The sequence below is a fragment of the Aulonocara stuartgranti genome, assembly GCF_965226115.1.
Source record: "Aulonocara stuartgranti genome assembly, chromosome: 3".
Classification (NCBI taxonomy): domain Eukaryota; kingdom Metazoa; phylum Chordata; class Actinopteri; order Cichliformes; family Cichlidae; genus Aulonocara; species Aulonocara stuartgranti.
This window is the reverse complement of record NC_138941.1, coordinates 2,006,406-2,027,500: the sequence shown is the minus strand read 5'-3', so window position 1 is coordinate 2,027,500 and position 21,095 is coordinate 2,006,406. Positions and strand designations below refer to the sequence as shown.

General features: G+C 41.5%; 1 protein-coding gene and 2 long non-coding RNA genes across 4 annotated transcripts in view; 2 read left to right on the top strand and 1 right to left on the bottom strand.

Annotated features, from left to right (window-relative positions):
* Positions 1 to 21,095, bottom strand: part of LOC309702201 (protein NLRC3-like) — a 143,472-nt gene that overhangs the window by 95,190 nt on the left and 27,187 nt on the right. The window lies entirely within an intron of this gene.
* On the top strand, positions 750 to 3,284 carry LOC309702461. The gene is made up of 3 exons (XR_014275512.1): positions 750 to 988; positions 2,678 to 2,748; positions 2,849 to 3,284. It is a non-coding gene; the product is annotated as an uncharacterized lncRNA (long non-coding RNA).
* On the top strand, positions 3,301 to 6,318 carry LOC309702444. The gene is made up of 4 exons (XR_014275485.1): positions 3,301 to 4,814; positions 5,113 to 5,271; positions 5,350 to 5,406; positions 5,836 to 6,318. It is a non-coding gene; the product is annotated as an uncharacterized lncRNA (long non-coding RNA).

Below are 21,095 nucleotides of genomic sequence, written 5' to 3'. Positions count from 1 at the left end.
GGTGTGAATGCAAATGCTTGTCCTTCCATGTTAGACTGGTGATCTGTCCAGGTTGTACTGCCCTATGGTAGCTGGTATAGGCCCCAAAACTGCTACCCCACAATCCTGATAAGGATAAGTGGAAGAGGGTGGATGATTGCAAAGGAATCAGTTGTTAACTATTGTAGCCAGTATTTTTTTCAGAAGAAAACATTTCTTGAGTGAAAAGCCCCCCCCCACACACACACACACACACATGCAAATTAAAGACAGAAGCACAGGCCTGCCCAGTACAGTTGCAAGAAGAGCACTTGGTCTAATCTTTGTGCCATCTTTTCTTTGTTGCAGGATCTTGATGAAGAAATGCCTCAGCAAGGCTCAGAAGCCATGCATTCTTCTTCAGTGCAAGATTTTGAAGAGGTAACATTGACCTAGGACAGATTTTAATGAATGTTTCTCATGCACGATGTGTACCTTACGCTATTTGCCGATAGTGAAATGGTCTATTCATCCTCTTGAGTGATGCATTTTTAGTAACTGTCAGATTACTGTTCTTTTGTCTTCATTCTCTATCTGTTACACACGAAGACTGAGACCAGCCAGATTCAGAAGACTGTGAGCTGCCTAAAGCCGCAACCAAACAGCTTTCCAAACAATGATCTGGACCTGAAACATCCAGAGCCTGAAAGGGTAAATATAATCCAGTGTACCACTTAATGAACTAATAATTTAATCTATCATCATTCTTTATGGATGCTGTGTGTGTGTGTGTGTGTTTGGCAGTCACCTGGGTGTGATGTGATTTACATGGACGAAGTTTATTAGTTGATATCTGCAACTGAATTGAAAACACACCTTTCCAACTGTCCAAAACAAATAAATGTTGCAATATTTTGCTAACAGTGTCACAATCATCGTCTGGTGTGCACAACAATATCATCTTTGGACAAGTGCATTCAGTGTGTGGGACCGGTTTCCTCCCTCAAGTGGCTTGGCTTTAAGTGCAAAGGTGAGACATTTAGTGAATAGGTACAGTGTATAGTAAAAAGCATTAATAGAGTTCAACAAGTTAAGACGTGCTGAAATGAACACTGCTCCCTTTTTAATTAATGGGTGGTCACGTCTAATTAAAGAAATGCAGTATTACCTCATTGGTGCAGGACCTTGTAAAAATGGTATACTTGGGATTGTCCTCAATTCCCCATTCCATAACATAAACTGCTCAAAATAATAAAGGGAACACTTAAACAATGCGATGTTACTCCAAGTCAGTCACACTTCTGTGAAATCAAACTGTTCACTTAGGAAGTAACACTGACAACCAGTTTCACATGCTGTTTTGCAAATAGAGTAGACAACAAGTGGAAATTATAGTCAATTCACCATAATAAAGGACTGGTTCTGCAGGTGGTGACCACAGACCACTTCTCAGCACCTATGCTTTCTGGCTGATGTTATGGTCACTTTTGAATGCTGGCGGTGATTTCATTTTAGTGGTAGCATGAGACAGTCTACAACCCACACAAGGGGCTCAGGTAGTGCAGCTCATCTAGCGTAGCACATCAATGTGAGCTGTGGCAAGAAGGTTTGCTGTGTCTGTTAGTGTAGTGTCCAGAGCATGGAGGTGCTACCTGGATGTGGAGTAGGCCATAGGAGGGCAACAACCCAGCAGCAGGACCGCTACCTCCACCTTTGTGCAAGGAGGAACAAGAGGAGCCCTGCAAAATGACCTCAAACAGGCCACAAATGTGCATCTGTCTGCTCAAATGGTCAGAAACTGACTTCATGAGGGTGGCTTGAGGGTCCAGCATCCACAGGTGGGGATTGAGCTTGCAGTCCAACACCATGCAGGATGTTTGGCATTTGCCAGAAAACACAAAGTTTGGCAACTTCAGCACGGGCACCCTATGCTCCTCACAGCTGAAAGGAGGTTCAAACTGAGCACGTGACAGTCTGGAGATGCCGTGGGGAATGTTCTGCTGCCTGCAACATCCTCCAGCATGATCATATTGGCAGTGGGTCAGTAATGGTGAGGGGTGGCATTTCTGTGCCTGCCAGAGAGCCTGACTGTCATTGGGTAACAAGATGAGGTCCTCGGACCCTTTGTGAGACCACATGCTGGTGCATTTGGCCCTGGGGTCCACCTAATGCGAGACGACACTGGGCCTCATGTGGCTGGAGTATGTCAGCAGTTCCTCCATGACAAAGGCATTGATGCTATGGACTGGCCCGCCTGTTCCCCAGACCTGAATCCAATTGAGCACATCTGGGACATCATGTCTCACTCCATCCACCACAAACTGTCCAGGGGTTGGCAGATGCTTTAGTCCAGGTCTTGGAGGAGATCCTTCAGGAGACCATCCGCCACCTCATCCCGAGCATGCCCAGGCATTGTAGGGAAGTCGTACAGGCATCTGGAGGCCACACACATTCAACTACACACTTTCATGCCACTCAACTACCTAAAGAACAAAGTATTTAATAAGAATAATTCCTTCATTCACATCTGGGATGTCCTTTTTTGGGGGGGGGAGGGGGATTAGCAGTGTATGTGTAGTCATTAAAATATCCTTAATGTGAACAGTTTTTTTTTTTTTTTTTTTTTCAGCATTTGACATTACTGCAATGCTTTGACAAAAAACTACTTCACTTAAATAGAACTGCAAAGCTAAATTAAGTCTATCAAAATGTGTTTCAGTTTGTTTAGGGGTCTGGCACAAATCTTGCCTTGCAAAATTGGCAAATCAGAATTGCCACCAGTCAACACAGGTGTGTATCCCATTCATATTTGGCTTGACTTTTTTTCAGTTTATTTTTTACCTGTCTAAAGTATTGATCAATTAAAAAAACTTTTGTTCTTACATTCCAGAAAGAAGAAATTTCTGAATATTCAGGGGAGGATGGATTGCCACATTCAGTTCTGGATCAAATATCAAGCGATGATGATGGCAACCACAGCATATCAGAAGAAGAATATGTGCCAGATTCAGAGTCATATGATGAAGATTCAGATGAAGACATCTCATTATTGCCAAGCACATCAAAAGGTCTGCTATGCCAAGATGACATCTCCAAAGCGCATGAACAATCAGATTCAACGAATTTAATCCACAACTTGACAAAGGACAAGCCACAAGATAAAAGTGAGCTTTGCGAAACTGAATCAGAAAAAATGACTTTAAGTAAAAGAAATTACTGCTATTTTTGTGGCAAACCACAAGCTAAAATTTCCCGCCACCTGAAAACGCACAAAACGGCTCCTGATGTTGTGCATGCATTTTCCCTGCCTAGAGACTCAAACGAGCGTAAAAGACTGTTAGAGAAATTGAGAAATAAGGGAAATTTTAAGCATAATGCTGCAGTTTTGCATGGTGGAGTGGGACCACTGAAAGTGAAGAGAAGACCCAAGATTAAAGCAGTAGAGGGAAAGTTTGCTCATTGCTTTTATTGTCAAGGGATGTATGTTCGCAAGGATCTTTGGAGACATGTCCGCAGATGTCCTAACAAACCAAAAGATGACACGGATAAAGAACCTGGAAGAACCAAAGTACTCGGCCTGGCTTTAACTCTGGAGTCTCAGTGTTATCCGCAGGTGTCAAGTGGAGTCTGGAAGGTTCTTGCTGTTATGAAACAAGATGAGATTGCCTCAGCTGTGCGAAATGACTTTACTGTTATTCAGTTTGCCCAGTCCCTCTACAATAAACATGGACAAGACCCTACAAAGTATGATTATATACGACAGAAGCTTCGTGAAGCGGGACGTTTGTTGTTGTGTCTGCGCACAGAATTCTCAGTGCATAACATGGAAGAAGCTATTAAGCCTGCTAATTTCCAGAGAGTTGTGCAAGCAGTAAAGAAAGTTTCAGGTTTTGATGAAGAGACACTGTCATACAAAACTCCAAGCCTTGCGCTGAAACTGGGACATACACTGCATAAAATGTCTGACATTATCCATTGTCGTGCCCTCATGACAGAGGATGAAGCCCTAATCAAGTCCACTGATGCGTTCAAGAAGTTGTATGTCTCCAAATGGTCTGAGATGGTGTCTCACCGTGCCTTGAACACATTGAGTGAGGCAAAGTTTAACAAGCCATCAACATTGCCCTTTACAGAAGATGTTCGGATTCTCCATCACTACCTTCAAAAATCTGCAGAAAGTGCCTTTTGCAGCTTGGAGAACGAAGCCACAGCTCAGAATTATGCCCAACTTGCACAAGTTACACTCTCACAAATCATTGTGTTCAACCGAAGACGTTCTGGAGAGGTTTCAAAGATGCGCCTCAAAAGTTTTCTTGAAAGAGACAAAACAGCACTCCACACAGATGTTGCCATGGGGCTCTCAGAAATGGAACAGAGACTCTGTAACTATTTCTGTAGAATAGAAATAATGGGAAAAAGGGACAGAAATGTTCCAGTTCTGCTAACACCAAGCATGCTGGATGCTCTGTCACTACTGGTTAGTAGGAGGCCTGACTGTGGTATTTGTGCCACTAATATCTACCTCTTTGCAAGACCCCGATCAATGAGTCATTACAGAGGAATGGACTCCTTGCGTGTTCATGCACACCAGTGTGGAGCAAAGCAGCCTGAGTATCTAAGATCGACACAGCTCAGAAAACATGTTGCCACACTCTCACAAGTCCTTAATTTGAAAAACAACGAACTTGATCAGGTTGCAGATTTCCTGGGTCATGATATCCGCGTTCACCGCGAATTCTACAGATTACCAGTTCCCACAACACAGCTGGCCAAGATTTCCAAACTGCTTTTAACACTGGAAAAAGGACAACTTTCCCAGATCCAGGGGAAATCACTGGATGAGATCAAAATAGAAGGTTTGTATTGAAAGGAGCAAATATTAGGGCAGTAGTTGAATATTATGCTTTATCAACAGAATTAAAACCTAAAAGCACAGACCATTCTGTTAAATGTCCATGATTTAAGGTTCTTGAAGTCTATTGTTTCATCACTTTGCAACATTTGGCAAACTGCAGAGTGGTGGCCTTAAATAGTAAAACTATGTACTATAATTTCCAGTATTTGTTCTGTATTTTGTCATATCTCGTTGTTAATGTGAGGTTTTTGGGGGGTTTGTGTTTGGTTTTTTGGGGGGGTTTTCCCACAATTTCTCAGATGAAATTGCATTAAGTGATGCTGAAACAAAGGACAGTGAGAGTGAATCAGATGATGATGACACAGCACTCACAATGTTGGCGTGTGGCACCAGTGAGCCTGTACATGCAGTAGCTGATTCCACAAACACAGCGCAGCTCCAAGACACTGTAGATTGTGGTAAGTTACCACTAGCTTGGTTTCTGTGGATAAAATGTTTGTTACAAATATTAAAACTTAATCAAATTGTGTAATCAGCAGATGAAGGACCACTCACAATGCCTGCAGCAAGTGAGACTGCTGCTCCCTCTGAAGGTAAGGGGTGCAGTTGGTTCTCTAAGCTTATTATCGTTTCATCACTTTGCAACATATGGCAAACTGCAGAGTGGTGGCAAAAAGTCACTTGGATGAGTGACAAAATGTTTCTCCCACTGAAAACGTTACGTCCAGATTAACAGAATCAACGTTTTGGGATTTACTTACCTGGATGATTGAGCATGCATCAAGAGACTTTTATTCAACTTTTTATTCAGTCTTTTATTCACAGCGGAACACTAAATGTCTCATTTTAGAAATTTGATAAATTTTCAAAGAGAATTTTAGCTCGTTTTGATATTGATGGTAGCAACACATTTCAGAAGTTAGTACAGGGTAGCATCCATTCTTTTAACCACCAAATGTTTTTTGTTTTTTTTGTTTGGTTTTTTGTTTGTTTTAACTACTACTACTTTATATATCTTCCAGAGAAAAATGCTGCTCAATCCCACAATTCCCGAAGAGCTCCCAAAAACATGTGGTCCAAGGCTGAGGTTGCTGCAGTGATGAGGCATTTTAAAGACCACATAAACGAAGGGAAACTAGCCACCAAAAATGAATGCAGTCATTGCAAATTGGTAGAAGATCCGGTGTTGGCAGGAAGAACAGTTCAAAACATAAGAGATTTTGTAAGAAACAGAGGATTAACTGCAAAAAGGCAGAAAAAAATGAACTAAAATAACTGTTTAGAGAGCTGTGGTTTTACATCTTGGTCAGATTGCCAATTGTTGTTAACACTGATGTTCTGTTTAAAGAAAAAAAAGTTCTTGTTAAATACAGAAGTAGTTTGTATTTCATAATTTTTACATTTAATTTATTTAGGGTTTTTTTTGACGGGTTATATTTAAAATAAAAAATTATAAATGCATATTTTCTCCCCTTAATATTTACCTTTAAACTATTAAAATTCATTTTAAATGTTTTAAATTTTTCTGTTTTCTATATTTTTATATTTCTGTGGGAAGCGTGGGCATTTTTGTCCATAGATTTCTTTTTTTATTTATGGTTAAAATTAATGTTCAGATCCAAGAACACTAATAAAATGATGTTCCAGTAATCCTGTGTCCTGTCAGATGTGTATTCATGGTAATGATGAGCTATTTACATATTACATCATTGTCCCTTTAAAGACCCAATATTGTTTTTTTTGGACCTCATAAAACACATTGTTGTCAAGTGGACAATGTCTCCAGAAAACACAATAGAGTCTGGTTGGTGTGTATCAGTGTATCTAGACTTCTATAGGGAGTGTATGAGGTCTGAAGTGACCCAAATTTTTTTCAGATTTTTTCGAACACTTTAACCTCGCTCCCTTGGCTCTAAGTCCTTTCAAAAGGGTAGTCCACTTAAACCACCACCGGGCGGATTGACGTAGTATAGTCCCGCCATACCACATAGACCCGTATGTGTGTGTGTGTGTGTGTGTGTGTGTGTGTCTGTGTGTGTGTCTGTGTGTGTGTGTGTCTGTGTGTGTGTGTGTGTCTGTGTGTGTGTGTCTGTGTGTGTGCGTGTGTGTGTCTGTGTCTGTGTGTCTGTGTGTGTGTGTCTGTGTGTGTCTGTGTGTGTGTGTGTCTGTGTCTGTGTGTCTGTGTCTGTGTGTGTGTGTGTGTGTGTGTGTGTGTGTGTGTCTGTGTGTGTGTCTGTGTGTGTGTGTCTGTGTGTGTGTCTGTGTGTGTGTGTGTGTGTCTGTGTTCCAGATGTGACCCTGTGACCCCAAAGCTGGTGCTAAGAGTCCAGCGGTCCCCCTAACAAAGGGCTCTTATACTTAACCAGACACAGAGTAGGTGTCCTCCTACACCAGGGGTCTCAAACTCGTGGCCCGCGGGCCAATTGCGGCCCGCAGGACGATAGTTTTTGGCCCCACCTTAATATGAAAATGTAATGTTAGTTTGATAATGTATGACACTTTACAGTGTTGTGGGCGGAGCTGAATTAACCCACCAATCAGGGTGGGATATGGATCTCAGGGGACACCAGCCGGGCTTGATGCAAGCAGGGAAACATTTCTCAATGAGTCAAAGTTCCAGCAGCGTTGCCCTGGAGTGTTTCTTTCTTTCCTGTGCCTGGCTGGCTTCCTCCTTTCTATTGGGCAAACGCCGACATTCGCCCCAGCGCGCTGCGTTCACAACACTTCAAAAAAAGTTGTTTTTTTAAGTTGCTGCCCAGCGGGACATTATACGTATATAGATTTATACACACGTCAGTGGGATTTAAAGTTATTTTTCCACAGAGAGAGATCTCATATTAACTCTCACAGTGATGCGTAGGCGGCGGGATAAAAGAAAAGTCATGAACTCAATGCAGCCCAATTTAGTCTGCAGTCACATAGCGACACCTGTTCATCGGCAACAACAGTCCCCGGTAACCCGGACTAATTATAGGGTCGCACCGTAATTTGTGGCTCGATGTTTTTATTTGCATCACTCCGTTTGCATTGCAGCAAACATGAACATTACATATATTTCAATATAATGTAAAAGCAGTCAAAACAACTAACATCAGAAACAGCTGATGTTATTTGTTATATGTCACGGTGTCATTTCCGCTTCTTTCTCCTGTAACAACAGCCCGGCGCCGTGAGCAGTCGCCTTTTTTGCGCTCGCTATCCCTGCACTTTCTACCATCTGCAAACGCCACGGTGTTCGTGTCGTCATGAAAGACATGAACATCGAGCGTAAAAACAAAGGAGACTGCTACCGGCTTTTTATCTGCCGATCGCCGTGCTACGGTTGCAAGAAAAAGAAGCAGAAATGACGTTCTCTACGCGTTGAGACGTTCCCCGTCCGTCGGCTAAACGCTTGATTGAAACTTCAATGCGACAGTGACACCAAGTAGAATTATAAATGTCACATAGCCCCAAACATGTCTTTTTCAAAGCCTGCGGTGAAGAGAAAGGTTGGTGATGAGCACCGACAATTTCAGGAAAAGTGGGAAATGCAATATTTCTTTGTTGAGCACAGGGGCACCCCGACCTGTCTTATTTGCACAGAGAAAGTTGCGCTGCACAAGGAATACAATTTGAAACGTCATTACACAACTAGACATGCTGAGGTGGATGCAAAATACCAGGGAGACGAGAGAGCGAACCGGGTTGCCAGTCTTAAAACAGATCTACTGAGGCAGCAAGATTTCTCCAAGAAAGCAACCAAAGAGAATAATGCAGCAGTCGGAGCCACGTGGTTAGTGAGATGATTGCTAAAGCAGGGAAGCCATTCACAGAAGGTGCATTTGTCTAAAAGTGCATATTGCAGGCTGCAAATATAGTCTGTCCGGGAAAGAAAGGTCAGTTTAGCAACATCAGCCTTTCTGCCAACACCGCAGCAGATCGCATTTCTGACCTGTCAAGTGACATTTATGACCAACTGTGTGAGAAAGCCAAATGTTTCAGTGTATACTCAGTCGCTCTTGATGAGACCACAGACATCACCGACACTGCCCAGCTCCCAATGTATGTCCGTGGTGTTGATGACAGTTTTGAAGTGATGGAGGAGCTGCTCACAGTAATTCCAATGCATGGCCAGACCACCGCTCAGCAGATATTTACAAGCTGTGTGATGCCATTGAGAATGTTGGTTTGCCATGGAAGAGGTTTGTTGGAATAACAACAGATGGAGCGCCATCAATGACAGGGAGGAAACATGGACTGGTGGCACAAAACAAACTGGAAGAGGAAGGCGTGGAGGAGGCCATTGCTCTGCACTGCATCATCCATCAGCAGGTCCTTTGCAGCAAATGCCTGAAGTTTGACAATGTGATGTCTATTGTTGTGAAATGCATCAACCAAATCAGATCCAGGGGCTTAAAGCACCGAAGGTTCTGTGCTTTTTTAGAGGAAATGGAGTCAGAATATGGGGATGTGCTCGACTTCACTGAGGTACGTTGGCTCAGCAGGGGAAATGTATTAAAGAGACTTTTTGAGTTGAGAGCAGAAGTGAAGCCTTCATGGAGAAGGATGGAGTTAGTGTTCCTGTGCTAACTGATCCCAAATGGCTCATGGACTCAGCTTTTCTTGTTGATATGACACATGAGCTTAATGTACTGAACAAGACGTTACAAGGCCAGGGGCAACTTGTCAGTGCTGCCTATGACAACGTGAGAGCATTCTCCACAAAACTGGCGCTCTGGAAAGCTCAGCTCTCTCAGACAAACCTTTGCCATTTCCCAGCATGCAAGGCACTCGTGGATGCAGGCACACCATTCAGTGCTGACGAGTATGTTGATGTCATTTTGAGGCTACAGGAGGAATTTGATCACAGATTTGCTGACTTCAAGACACACAGAGCCACCTTTCACATTTTTGCGGACCCCTTCTCCTTTGATGTGCAAGATGCCCCTTCTGTGCTTCAAATGGAGCTCATTGAGCTGCAGTGCAACTCTGAACTCAAAGCAAAGTTCAGGGAGGTGAGTGGAAAAGCAGAGAAGCTTGGACAATTTTTGAGAGGATTGAGCCCTAGTTTCCCTCGGCTTTCCCGAATGTTCAAGCGGACCATGTGCCTTTTTGGTAGCACATACTTGTGCCAAAAGCTCTTCTCCACTTTGAACTTCAATAAGTCCAAGTACAGGTCCAGACTTACGGATGATCATCTTCAAGACATGCTGAGGGTCGCAACTGCTTCCTCCTTCAGGCCAAATCTGGCTCGGCTATGCGAGAGGAAACGCTGCCAGGTCTCTAGCAGCAAGGAGTAGGCAAGAGAAGCCATGTTCAGAAGAACAGTTCATTTTCTACAGTGTTCCATTCATGTTCAGAAGAAGGTTATAGAACTGTTAATACAGACATTTCAATCTAAACAATGCAGATATAGAAGACTGAAAGAAACACACAAGTTCACTGACTAAAAATATCTTATTATTATTTTATTTATGTATTACAGATTGATTTTTTTTCTTATTAATTCTTAATTTGTTTATTCATTTTTCATATTTTGTGTTAAAAAATAAAAATAAAGAGATTTGAGAGGATTGGAATTTTTTTAACCATGCCTTTCTTGTGGAAAACCTAATGCGGCCCAGCCTCACCCAGACTCTGCCTGCAGCGGCCCCCAGCTAAATTGAGTTTGAGACCCCTGTCCTACACCATAAATCAGTAAGAGAGGGTACGACCTCTCTCATGGCCCCAAGTGGTGTGTGCATGCCAGAGCACTCTGGAAGGCACACAGAGTCTTTACAGACTACTAAGGATCAAACCTCTATCATCATCCAATCGATTATAAAACTAAGCATGTATGAGTAAATATTTTTAAGCATATCCCATATGGAAAAGACTAAAAACTTATATGATGAAAGTCATACTCACGAAAGTGGCCACTTTCTCATTACTTTCATATATTGTTTTAGTAAGTATCGAAAACATACAAGTTTCATTATATAATTTTTCAAGGGATCTTATATCTGTTTTCACTCTTGTATGCTTTTCATACAAGTTTCACACAAGACAGATACAAACTTTATAAGATTTATATATCTTTTCCATATGGGAAATGACAATCAACAATATAAAGCTTACAGCTGGTTTTAATAACAACATTTATTTGTTTCTCAAATGAGAAAGAGCTATCGAGAAACACTCCTTAATCTTGAGTTCTTAACTTTTCCAGTGGGCCAAATTCAACATTATCTGCTAATGCTAAATAGGCTGCCGTTATTAACTAATGCTAATTGGATGTGAATTAGCATTATGCACTAATGCTAACACTTACTTTTTAACAATGTGAGTAGCTAATGCTAACACTATTTCCCTTAACTTTATAACAATGTGAACGGCTAATGCTAACACTCTTTTCCCTAGCAATACAACATCTGAGCTGCTAATGCTGAGTAGGTTGCCATTAGCACCTACGTCTAATTAAAGGCAAATACGCATTAGAACCTAATGCTCATATCATTTTCCTTTGCTTTATAACAATGTGAGCAGCTACTGCTAAATAGCATTAGCTAATAACAGCAGTCTAATTTAATGTAAGTTAGCCTCATTTGCATTATAACGATGTGAGGAGTTAATGCTAAGTATGCTGCCATTAGCAGCTAATTCTAATTAGGGGTGAATAATTATTACCAGCTAATGCTAATATCGTTTTCTCTTCCCTTTTAACAATGTGAGCAGCTAGTGCTGGGTAGGCTGGTGCTAGCAGCTAATACTAAAGCTAAAGCTAATTTGATGTGAATTAGCATTACATTAGTGAGGAGTTAATGCTAAGTAGACTTCCATTACAGGTAATGCTAATTTTAGGTATTTAGGAATTGTCAGCTAATGCTAATACCATATTTTCTTGCATTATAACAATGTGACCAGCTAATGCTAAGTAGGTTGCCGTTATTAGCTAATACTAATTTGAGGTGAATTAGCATTATCCGCTTATGCTAACAATGTTTTTTCTTACTTTTTAACAATATGAGTAGCTAATCTGAACATTTTTTTTTATTTAATTTTAACTTTTCCCCTGCGATGTGAAGAGGTAATGCTAAATAGCACGCCATTAGTGGCTAATTCTAATTTTAGATGAAAAAGCATTAAAAGCTAATGCTAATACCATATTTTCTTGATTTATATCAATATCAGTAGCTAATGCTAGGTATGTAGCCATCATTAGCTAATGCTAATTTAGGTGAATTAGCATCATCCGCTTATGCTAACAATGTGTTTTTTTACTTTTTAACAATACGCCATTAGTGGCCAATTCTAATGTTAGATGAGAAAGCATTAACAGCTAATGCTCATACTGTTTGCTTTGTAAGAATGACAGCAGCTAATGATACGAAGTCTACCGTTGTTAACTAATGTTAATTTGATGTGAATTAGCATTATCCGATAATGGTAACTCTTTTCCCCTGCATTACAACGACGTCAGGAGTTAATGCTAAGTAGGCTGCCATTAGGGGCTAACTCTAATTAGGGGTGAACAATTATTAGCAGCTAATGCTAATACCGTTTTCTCTTTCCTTATAACAACTTGAGCAGCTAATGCTAATTTGATGTGAATTAGCATTATATTAGTGAGCAGTTATTGCTAAGTAGGCTACCATTAGCAGCTAAAGCTAATTTGAGGTGAATAAGCATTAGTAGCTAACGCTAATACCCTTTTCTCTTGTGTTATAATGATGTGAAACGTTAATATTGTTCTCAAACAACAGAATGAGAATGAAATATTGATTCTAACAGGGCCCATAAACAGTATTAGCTTAGCAGCATTAGCTTATCAGAGTTTTCATCATGGTCACATAAATCCTTAGCAGAGCAAAGTGGCCTACTTAGCAATAGCTGCTCAAGTTGTAGAAAGCAAGGGAAAACAGTAATAGCATTAGCTGCTAAATGTGCACTTGAGAACAAATTTAGCTGCTCCTGTCTGCCTCTTTGTCACAAACACAGACTGAAATGATTCACAGCCTTGTTTCATCCTTCTGTCACTGTGGACATACAGCATGGGAAACATACACATGGCTGACACTTTATTAGGTACACTGGTATCTATCTCAGGTACACCTGTGACCTAAATGTTCCTGCAACCAGACTCCTTGGAGACCCCTACATAAATATCCATGAACTATCCAGCTAGACTAGTGTGTCTGTCCCTGAAAATATTCCTGCATGTGTGATTGTTCATGTCTCATCTGCAGGAAACAAACAGGAAGTGAGTGAAGGACACAGGAAATGTTTCCAGCTCTTCCTCCTCTATCAGACATTCTCTCCATACCTGAGAGTGTCCAGTCTCCAGCCTGGATCCTTCAGTCCAGCCGACAGCAGCTTTATTCCTGAGGGACCTGGATGATTGTAGCTCAGGTCCAGCTGTCTCAGATGGGAGGGGTTGGAGCTCAGAGCTGAGGCCAGAGAAGTACAGCCTTCCTCTGTGATCAGACAGCCTGACAGACTGCAGACACACAAAACAACAATCAATCTGTCAACAATCGTTTTCTCTTTGTCACAATAACATCTATCCATCCATACATCCATTCAATGTAACTTTATTTATAAGTGACAATACCCAACAGACAACAACAGTCATCTGAAGCTGTTTAACAGTGTAAGGTAACCGCCTCCACTGTGAGCAGCACTTGGTGATGGTGGGAAGAAGAACTCCCTTTGACACAAAGATCCTCCCAGTGAAAACAGGCTCCAGGAGGAGCATCTACCATGACTGGTTGCAGGGTGAGGGGAAAGAGAAGAACATGAACATCAAGAATGCAGCGAGTGGTAAAATAATAATAATAATAATGGATTGGATTTATATAGCGCTTTTCAAGGCACCCAAAGCGCTTTACAATGCCACTATTCAGTCACTCTCACATTCATACACTGGTGGAGGCAGCTACGGTTGTAGCCACAGCTGCCCTGGGGCAGACAGAAGCGAGGCTGCCATATCGCGCCATCGGCCCCTCTGGCCAACACCAGTAGGCAAGTAGGGTAAAGCCCAAGGACACAACGACCAGGACAGAGAGCCCAGGGATCGAACCGGTGACCTTCCGGTTACAGATGCGATTCCCAACCCCCTGAGCCACGGTCGCCCTAAATAAAGATTTGACTTCAGTGTGCTCAGTGTTCCTGTCTATTCCTAACATATTCCTAACACGATAGCTGCACTTTAGAGCTCTAAAACTGGAACTGACACATAAAAATACTGAGAACACAGACTAGCAGCCACTGCATGGCCTCGAGTACGTATGTGGTGCGTTCAAAGAGCATCAGCATAGACATGGTGGGTTCAACAATATAGGACATAACAATTTCTATGGCGAAAATACTATCAATGAATGAGCCATAACATTTTAGCCATGTAAACATGTTATCAGTGGGCTTTCCAACAACTTGCATTGATCATTAAAGGATAAAATACGTGAGTCGAGGTCAATACGAGCCATGCGAGGGTCAAACATGGCAGAGAACCTTCCAGCAGCATCTTGGTTTATAATCTGCCTTTGGATCATCAGTTTAGGAGATGAAGGATCCAAGTAAAATAACAAGTTAAAAAATATGCAGCTATGGTCACTCACATGGACATCCTCCACACATACATCATGTATATTTAAACCCAGGGAGAAAACAAGATCCAGTGTGTGACCCTTTGTATGTGTGGGGCCAGAAACATGCTGCCTAAAGTTAAAAGACTCAGTGACAGTGATGAGCTCAGCAGCAGTGTTACAGGATGCTTCATCAATATGACGGCTCAAATCTCCCAACCTTCTCCAATGAAATGATGGATGTCAGAAGGTCATTAAATTCAGTTAGAAAGACCCCATCAGGTAGAATAAAATACAATAACTGGTTTTTAGAGAACTGACCATCATCTGTGACTCAAATGCAGAAAAGGAGTCCGAGGTCATCAGACTGCATGTGAATCTGTCCTGGTAAACAACAGCGAGTCCTCCACCACGTCCTAAAAGACGCGGAGTTCAGATGACGGAGCAGCCAGCCGGGCAGATTTCATTCAAGTGGACATAATCAATGTTCCCTCTAAGCTGCGCACGGGCGCAATCCGCTGACACGCTCTCTGCACACAGAGTATCTGCATTGCGCACAAAAAGATATCTAACAGGCTGTGAGGCTCCTGAACTCTCTGCCCCCCTCTCACGGACAATAACCATATCCAACTTCTTAATAGCAATGAACTGGTCTGCATTGGTGCATCATATCTTTATTCTCTTCCCCCTCCTGCCCCCCCCTCCTTCTTAAATAGATAACTATCATATCTGATATCATATCTCACAGTACAATAATATTGAATGGGTTGCATTGTTGTACTTTGTCATGTTTCTCAGGTCTTTGTCTGATTTTCTACGAACATTACTTGTCATGTTCTCATGTTGTTGCTAAGGATTGTCTTATTGCATTGGAGTCAGACTGGGTTAAATATGTACACTTGGGTTTTAAGGGGTATTTATTATTTTCTTCTTTTTTGGGGGGTTGTATGGAAGCCCCAAACGCAATTTCATTGTTCTTGACAATGACAATAAATAAATAAATACTAAATACTAAATACTAACCTGAATTGAAATTAAAATAAATACGTTAACAATTCTGCTTTGCAGTGTTAAGTCAGTGACTGGCTGCTCCAGTATTTAGAACGATGCCGCCTTATCCCATAGTCCAGCCAATGATTCACATTCGTATATACGCAGCTAATCAACGTCGCTGACGGGCTATGACAGCGTCCTCATGTGCCGACACCGGTGTTTTGGTTGATGTAGAGTGAAGCCACGTTAATGACAACGTGATCCAGTGATCCAAGGGACCGCTCAGGGAGTTTGTGTGTTCGCTCAGACACATGAAACATTAGAGGGAACATTGGACATAATTCTTATTTTGCTGCCACGTCTCAGTCAGACACATGAAATCTAGAGACTCTTTAATAAAGAGATCGCTTAGAATAAATGATTTGTTTGTTATGGAGCGAACGTTAAGCGGGGCCAACCGAGTTGATGACGGTCGATCTGCAAAATCAACAGCTGACTGCAGCGGCACTTGAAATAAAGACAATGCAGACCTGTGGACCTGCTGGGCAGGGCAGCGACTCCAGAGCTGGGGGAAGCAATGATCGATGAGCAGACATAGCTGTTATCAATAAAAACAGTGAACGTTTGACGGACACACCGTGAGAAAAACTGCTTCTGAGCCACAGAGCCCAGGTCCCAGTCACCGGCGTAACATATTAACTAAATGTCAGGAGAGGAAGTGGACGCAGGCACCAGGATTCTCCCCACAGCCAAGAAGCTAGCCTCTGGTAGCTTCTCAGTTTCACCTGGACGTCGGCCCTCATTCCCCTTTTCCATCTCTTGAGGGTGAAAGTCCTGCGGGTTGTGAAGAGTAGCACACCAGGGGAGGAAGAGTTTTTCTGTTCAGCTGTTACAGTAGCTCTCCACTGAATCTTTGATGTTAAACCCTTTAAGACCTACCATAGAACCAAGTCTGCCAGAGCTTATCTTTAGATTTTTACATGCTGTAGTGCAGACCTTCCCAAACTGTGGTGCCCGCCCCCTAGGGGGGGCGCAGAGCCATGGCAGGGGGGGCGCGGTATGAAAAGGGAGGGGAACAAAACGCTTGAACACTGCTAGCACGGCGCCCACAGAAACGCAAAGCAGGAGATGAAGCATCGCTGAATATGTTTCCAAACCAACTTCATTCTAAGCCAAAGACTAGAAAATATGGTGAAGCAAATCTGCCCTTTGGCTTCACCTGCACAGGTGCTGAGGTAGGTCCCTGCGTCGGGAGCAGCGCTGGGCTCTTCCAATCATGGACAAACAGGATCCCACATTCTTAATTTTTAGTTCACAAACACTTGTTGTAGTGACTAACTACTCCTGACATGTTGGAGATGTTTGCTCTTTATAGAGTAAAGTTACAGCGGGATACAAATAACATCAGGCTGATCCTGCCACGATTTGTTCCCTCGATTCAAATCACAGACAAACAGGATCCCACAGCTGTTTATGTTTTTGAACCCATTTTGCACAGAGAGGCATTTTTTGAAAATGTATTGACAGCAATGTTGATTAGTATTACAGAAGAAGAAAAAACAACTACCCGTGACGCCTTTGTAAATGGAGGGACAGTAACTGCGTGTGAAACCTGCAGATACTCAGATTAACAGTATTTTGTCTCTGTCTGCCATTCTGCAATTCATCTCACATAAACAATAACGTGACGTGAAAAAAGGCGCAACCTTTGACGTTGCCAGATGAACTCTGTATTCCTCGTCCGCAAAGAAGGAGTTTTAAAAAAATCTCAGTTTTTGGTGATTTGAAACGCTGTTTGGATGAAACAGCTGCGTTTTCAAAAATACCAGTGTAGGTGCGGACGTAGCGTAAAAGATTTAGTAGTTTATTTTCTTACTACCTGTAATTTATTGCAGATTACTTGTATTTGCTTAATTGTTTACTAAATGTTTGAGGTGTGAAATAAACCGCAATGGAGCAAAATATGGGCGTGTGTGGTTGGAGGATGTGTTAGTGCGTGTGCGTGCTGTTCACGCGCCGGGGGGGAGGCGAACGTTTTTCGTGTAAAACAAAGGGGGGCCCAGCAAAAAAAGTTTGGGAACCACTGCTGTAGTGCCATTTTGGGGAGCAGTTCAAGTTGCTATACATCAATACAACCGTTATAGCCCAAATTTTTATAATATGTATGCATTCAGTCCATAGTAACTACATATACATATATACATATACAGCAAAAAGTGCAATAAACTAAAACAAATTGAAAATTGTTTTGTTTTGTATTTTTACATATATTTGTAGTTAGAGAAATTTAAGAGGTTTATCCCTCAAAACGGAAGAACTAAAAAAGTTGCACAAAATAGTTTCCAACCACAGGAAATGTAATTTGAGTGTATCCATAGTTGTATTTTTGAGATACACCAAATTGTATATACTGCATGAAAAACTAAAATAAATACTACCATGTGAATTTGCAAGAAAAACTTCAGTGCATCAAAATAAACTATTTCCAACTGTGTAATTTGAGTTCTAAGCCTCCCAGAAACTATACTGAAAGGGTAAACTCAAACATGACTTTTAAAAACACCAGTGTAGGCTTCAAGGTAAAACAAACAAACAAACAAACAACTAGAATTTTCGCAAAAACGACGTCACTTCAGGTTTCGGGCAGGTAATGGCGGACATACGATAGTTTGGGCTGACATCTATTCCAACGTAGGAAGTGCTATGAACATCTGATCGGATTGGCAAAGCGTGTTTCTGGAATATTACTTTTTTGTTGCTGCAAGTGCTTTTCATGCAACTTTTGCAAAGCTATGTGTGGAAGGAAACGGTGACCTAGGATAAGCTGGATACATAAGATGTAAGTACAACTCCGGTTTCACATGCAAAAATAAAAATTATTGCACTAGCTTGTGTGGTTGCCGATCTACAGGCATTTAAAAATAGTTACGCAAAACTGAGCGTTCCCACTCTGACCGGCCTTAAAGGGTTAACAGTATCTCCCAGTCATAATTTAAAGCAGCAGAAATTAAGTCAGAACTCAAAAGAGCAAAAATGACATTACAAAAAATGATTGACGACAGTGAAAAACTACATTGTTGCCTCCAGCAAGCTGCAGCGGCGGCAAAGCCAAACACAGGCGCCATCTTGTTTGACAGAAGAACGTAGCACACAGCAGCTACAAGCATAGAGTGCACCACTATTGTTCAAATGGAAGAAATAGAAAACACTCAATAAATCCTTCCACAGCTGAAACTAATGTAGACAATGTCAGGGGAGGAAGTCAAACTGAACTTATGACACCAAGCACGATAACTACCAAAATAATGCAGGAAAAGTAAACTAAGAAACCCTAAAGCAACTAAACAGAGCAGCTAGCAATAAACAAGAAGTGTAAACTATAAAAACATAGAAGCTAAATGCTAACATGGCTAACACTATCATCACTGTATGTAGCCCGACTCTTCTCACAGCAACATACAACTGTCATGGCTAGACATCTCACTGATTGGCTCATGTTAGCTTGTGAAAATATAACGTCCCAGCAGTACTAGCTGTTTTATATACTGTTTAAAATAAGCGAAATGTGCTTATAATGTGTAAATAAAGGCTGAAGCAGCTAGCACTGTTAGCATCAGCACCAAGCCCTGTTACATTTGTACACTGTTAGAGCAATGGCTCCAATCTACAGCCTTTAAAATAATGATTAAAATGCTGTGATTGCAGCCATTCCCCAACTCTCTGTGAATGGTTCTCATGGCTATTGATCAGTGGGCTTTGATCAGTGGGCTTTGATCAGTGGGCTTTGATTAGTGGTTGTTGATCAATGGTCATGAGAATTTGCATAATTATGATTAAGGAACTGACCTCCCAGCCCATTGTTCCTTCAGTGGGCTGGTTTCAGTCATTATGCAAATGTACTGTTTATAAGATTGAAACCTGCAGTCAGCCGAGATTGAAGAAGTCACCTGGATGATGATGAAACATTTCTCCCACAAAACGCTACGTCCAGATGAACAGAATCAACTTTTGGAGATTTACTTACCTGGATGATTATTGGTTATTGGTAACTTTATTGTCCCTAATGGGAAATTGATTTGCAGTATGTCCATACAAACAAACAAACAGGCAACCAACACATCACATACACACTCCAAAATAATATAATATAATATAAGCCTGAGAAAACAACCTAGATTTTTCATCAAAAAAGTACAATGTGCAATGGCAACAACACATATGGTTCAGTGTTATTAACTATGATAATAGCAGTAGGTACAAAAGACAATCTATGTCTCTTTGTCTTCACTGCAGGCACTTTATAACGACGACCTGATGGAAGCAGTTGAAAATCATTAAAGAGAGGATGATCTGAACACAACATGACAGAGGTCGCCTTCCTCAGCACCTGCCTGTTATAAAAGTCCACAAGCTGGACCTGAGACCTCCCTGAAATCTTACCAGCCACTTTAACCAGGTTGTTAAGTCTGGTCTTATTATTCAGAGACATATTACCGTACCAAGCAATGATACAGAAAGTTAAAACAGATTCAATAAAACTTTTATAAAAAACGAGTCATCATTGCAGATGAAACATTGAAACCTCTCAACCTCCTTAAAAAGTCTTTGTTGAACCTTTTTCACTGTAGCAGCAAGATGTGACTCAAAGCACAGAGCTTTATCAAGAACAACCCCCAAATACTTATAACTGTCCACCAGTTCAATGGCTGCACATTTACCACTGTTAGCGCAGGATGAGGGGATGTCTCCCTGAAGTCAATAACCATGTCCTTGGTTTTCAAGGTGCTGATCATTAAGAAGGACTGATCACATCACGAAACAAACTCATCCACAACAGGCCCATGGGAATCCTCTTCACCATGAAGGAGGCTTACAATGACTGTGTCATCTGCGTATTTAATGAAATGCCTGTTGGCCTGTGTACTGCGACAGTCATTAGTGTACAAAATATACAGTAGAGGAGAGAGACAACAACCTTGCGGTGAGCCAGTGGAAGAGTTCAGCTGTTTGGAAAAACAGCCGTTCACTCTCACACACTGAGATCTGTCAGTTAAAAAGTTTAAAACCCAACCAACGAGATTAAGATCAAGTGTAAACTGGTTAAGAAGTTTATCAGCTAAAAGATGTGGCTGGATAGTATTAAAAGCTGAAGAAAAATCAATAAATAAGAGCTGAGCATGAGCTTTGACGCCATCAAGATGGCGATAAAGGAAGTTCAACAGAGTGACCACTGCATCATCAACACGTCTACGAGGCCTGTATGCAAATTGTAGAGGGTCTATAAGCTTCTCTACTTGCTAACTGAGAGTCTGAACTAAAACCAGGAAGACTTATCTTATTACAGTCACTGTAACAGTGACCAGTCATGTGTTTCATGCCTGCCCAGGCCACCCTTAAGTTATTGCTACCCATCTCCGCCTCTACCTTATCCTTGTATTTTACTTTGGCTTTTTTAATTTCTGATCTGATCTCCTTCCTAATTTCTCTAACTTTCAAGATATTCCCTTCAATAAAAGCTTTTTTCCTTTCATGAATCAGCCTCATAAGACCTTTTGAAGACCATGGTTTGTTATTAGGAAAAAAATGGAGATGGTGTCAGTCGCATTCTTAGGATTCGCTTTAGGGTGGATGTAAACAATGGTGACGTTGATCTGTGGGAATTCCCTCGGCAGATAAAACGGCCTCAAAGACACAGAGAGGAGCTCAATGTCAGGCAGACACACTTGTCTACGAACGGTCACATTTTT